The sequence below is a fragment of the Rutidosis leptorrhynchoides genome, chromosome 4, assembly GCF_046630445.1.
Source record: "Rutidosis leptorrhynchoides isolate AG116_Rl617_1_P2 chromosome 4, CSIRO_AGI_Rlap_v1, whole genome shotgun sequence".
NCBI classification, from domain to species: Eukaryota; Viridiplantae; Streptophyta; class Magnoliopsida; order Asterales; family Asteraceae; genus Rutidosis; species Rutidosis leptorrhynchoides.
This window is the reverse complement of record NC_092336.1, coordinates 551,791,546-551,795,514: the sequence shown is the minus strand read 5'-3', so window position 1 is coordinate 551,795,514 and position 3,969 is coordinate 551,791,546. Positions and strand designations below refer to the sequence as shown.

Here is a 3,969-nt window from a genome sequence, read left to right as displayed (position 1 = left end):
GAATTGATTTTGATTTTGATTTTCACGATGACGATCTGATTTTGTTTTTCACGATTTTCACGATAATTTGATTTTGATTTTCACGATCTGATATGATTTAGGGTTTTTAACAAGTTGAGAATTGATTGTGATTTTCACGATATTTTTGAAAATTAGATCTGGAATCTCGACGACGATCTGATCTAATCATTAGATGACTCAATCTACAGACCCTCTTGGACCCGTTCCTTTAAACCCATTGGACCCCTTAATAATTTATTGCCATATTTATGATCTCATTAAGGACCTTCCATATTTTTATTTAGTCTTATTTTAAGGCTCACTGGACTCGTAATCTTGAATCCAACTGACCCATTTTTTAAGTATTGGGTTTGGTTTGCCAGCCATACTCCCACGGTACCGAACCGGAGTTCGATTCCCCGAATGCGCAATATTATTATCCATCTATTATTTACACAACGCGAGAACTTTCTCCCATTGGTCCAACTGACCGGTGTTCGATTCCGCGGATGCGCAATGTTATTATCCATCTTCTATTCTATTGACAGTTTGACACAGAGAACTCTCTCGGTCCAACTGTCCACTACCTCTCCCGTTCCCTATACACGTTTTGGGTTTTTATTTTATTTTATTTTTATATAATTCTGAACTCGACCATCCCTTCTCCCTCACGTCCGTTACTAACCCTAAATATTTCTTTCCCTACCTTTTTCTTTTCATTATCCCACCCAATTTCATCATTCTCCGTCATCATCATCGAAAAATTCCCCAAAAACTGCAACCATCTTCCAAATTAAACTTCTTAGGGCATTTAAGAGCATCAAGCCTGAATTAAGGGAATCCTTGATGCTCTTGGATGCCCTAAGAAGTTTAATTTGAAAGATCTCATTAAGCCTGATGTTGACCGCACTCAGGTGTTTCTTAGCGCTATCATCAACTTTTGCCTTCACAGGTACTCATTTTGTAAAGAAAAAAACTGCATATACTTATAAATATTACGAGGGCCTAAATTGACGATTGATTACCTGCAAGATCTTAGATTAACATATTTTACCATTACCATTTGGATAACTTTTTTATTTATTTTTTATTTTTTGTGCTTTATATTATAGAGAGGAAAGAATAAAGTTGTTAGGACCTTTTGGGGATGTATCGTCGAAATTTGATGAGCAACGACTAGAGTATGAGGAGAGAATATCACATGTAGGTTAAAGAAAGTATATGTTTATTTCATTTGTCTGATTGTTATAAGTGAATGATGATTCAAATCTATCTTTTATAATTGTAGTTGAATGCGGAGATATCAGAGTTCAATGAATCCAGAGAGAGGGAGATGCCTCACATTCAAGAAGTCGATGCCCAAATCAAGGAGATGCGCGAATCCATTTTATCTCTTAATAAGCACCAACTGTTACTGAAGGAAACTATCAGAAAAAAGAAGGTCTGGTTGGTTAGTGCTTGTACATTTGATTCATGATGAACTGAGTTGCATGACAAGTGAAACGGGTTAACTTTGTTTGTTTGTTCGAGGAAACACCAGTTGCAATATTATCCAACTCATTAACTAGTACTAGTACTGTAAAATATGATGGTCAAGTGCTTTTTTTTTTCTTTTTCTCACACGATAATCTAACGTATTTTTTTTTTGTTAAAACCTATAGAGTCAAATATCAAGCATGATTTTACTATCTGTGATGATGGATCACTTCAACTCCTGAGTTCAAGAAAATGCCAGTCTGCGTTCAAAAATTGTTCATTCGCCAGTTAACCTACAGGTACAATTTATTATAGCTTATCATCTTAAAACTCTTGTAGCCTGTCCTTGAGTCAATGCATATAGTTTACTCATTTGAATGCCATCTGCAGTTTATAAGTTAAAGAAATAGATTCATAGTTCTAGGTTTGAACATTTTTTGAAAATGTGATGCCAGATTGCCAGCATTATAAGTTAGATGACTAGTACTGACTCAATAAATTGTTTAATCTTGTTAATCAGTTTATGAACAAAAGAAACTTAGAAGATTACATCCAGGATAGTTCCTTGTAGCTAAAACACTGATCATGATTTCTGGCTATAAGATCTCATAACAACAATTTTTTTGAACGGGGTAGTAAACTTGTGTTTGAGTTTTTTTATAGGCACTTTATGTTTCTTCATATGCACGCTCTGAAAAACCCGTCAATGTTTATGATACTTATTGTACTGTTGAACCATTCACAGATCTGGTTTTGTTATATAGTCTACAAGTTTGAACACAACCTTAATATAATGGTTTTCAGCATAAAACAACTAAGTTAGTCAGATTACTGAAATATGATAATGTGATATGTGATGATCCGTTAATATATGGTTTTAATTTGGAGGAAAAAATACAATTAAGTATTAAATAGGTGATTTATGTAATTGTTAATTGATGGGTGCAATAATATGAAATGTATTATACTGAAAGTGTCTGGGTATGAAAAAAGTGCTTATGTTTTGTGTGTTTCTTGGATCCTTTTTAATGTATAGTTTCTATTTTCTAACTTTAATTATTATCATTTCTGTGATCTTCGTTGATTAACTCAAAGAGAACACTGGAGGAGAAGAAAGCCATTCAAGTTGAAGCAAAGAATGCAGATAGGGCGGCAATCCAGTCTTATCATGAAAAATCTGCCATACTTGAAGTATACACAAAGGTATTTAATCAATAACAACAACAACAAAACCCAATACCACATGAGTGGTGTATGGGGGAGGTGAGACGTAGACAATCCTTCCCCTATCCGAGAATAAAAACAAGTCATTTCTCCACCCAGAGTGACAACACTCTCAAGAGTAGAGAAAGTCATCCCTCTCTTTATTCGACAGATAAAGAGATTGCTTCCGAGAGGACCTACGACCTTTAAGTAGGAAGAATAAATTTAAAAAAAATTGAAAAAAATACTAAAATAAAAATAATAATAGACGCCATGAAAATCGTAGAATCAAATTTCTATGGATTTTAAATCCTGCCTGGAATTTGATTTAGGCTCTAAGAGTCAATCAAGTCGCCAATAAATTGACGATTGTTGTCGACTCAATAGAGCCGTGTGTTTAATCAGTTATGTCATATTATATATTAGTTTTACTTGCCAGTTATGATTATGGAAGTACTAAAATAGAGTTTGTTATCTCAACCATGAATGAAGCATACTTCAGACAACACAATTCCGTTTTGTATCTTCTTCCTCAGTTCACGAGACTAAAGTACGTTATTTACTCAGAAATAGAGAAATATGTTTGTTGATTCATCTAAATATGTATTTGAATGCATTATAAGTACACTTGAAAGAAATATATCTTAAATGGTTATTATCCTTGACAGGTTGCTATGTTATCCATGCACAAAGCAAGTGCATCTAATTGGACCCATGTGGTGTTTGGTGTTCTTTCAGATCCCATTTCCGGGCAGCCATTTTCGTCGTTAGTTTCCTGGTGGAATTACAGTTTTCCCTAAGCAATCTTCATCTTTGTGAATGCTAAAACAAGCGTTATTTAATTTTACCCTTCCCAAGTCTGTGCGCGAAATAGAAGAAAACTTTTGTGAATTAAAGGAACAGCTAAAAGTAGGATTGTATTTAGAGCCTTATGAGGTATCATTTGTTTTCTTCAGTTATTACGCTCATTTTGCGACTGCTTTAAGTGTGTGTTTATAGTTAATCGATTTCAAAAATGCTTTGACACGTATGACGTTTGTTAAGTTTTCTGAATTTTAATTGCAAAAAGGATAGAGCTGATAATGTTATCTTGTGGTTTGTTTTGGGTTATGGTTAGAAGTGATAAAATGGGTTGTCCACATAACGGGTTAAACTGGATTTGTCTGCGTTTTGACACTGATTATATGATAAATGCGTTTCTTTTATACATTGTGTTTTGAATGTGGTTAAAGGAATAGGATATTGTATAATCTGAAGCCTGTATGAGATTGTTTCTGGGCAGGCTTCTGC

At 34.1% G+C, this 3,969-nt stretch overlaps 1 long non-coding RNA gene across 3 annotated transcripts; it reads left to right on the top strand.

Moving 5' to 3' along the window:
* Positions 1 to 673: 673 nt before the first annotated feature.
* Positions 674 to 3,707, top strand: LOC139845220 (uncharacterized). Of its 3 annotated transcripts, XR_011758243.1 has the most exons (6): positions 674 to 952; positions 1,113 to 1,203; positions 1,289 to 1,441; positions 1,662 to 1,775; positions 2,572 to 3,229; positions 3,348 to 3,707. It is a non-coding gene; the product is annotated as an uncharacterized lncRNA (long non-coding RNA). The 3 variants fall into 3 exon arrangements; XR_011758241.1 differs by having other exon boundaries at positions 2,572 to 3,707; XR_011758242.1 differs by having other exon boundaries at positions 1,289 to 1,450; positions 2,572 to 3,707.
* Positions 3,708 to 3,969: the final 262 nt, after the last annotated feature.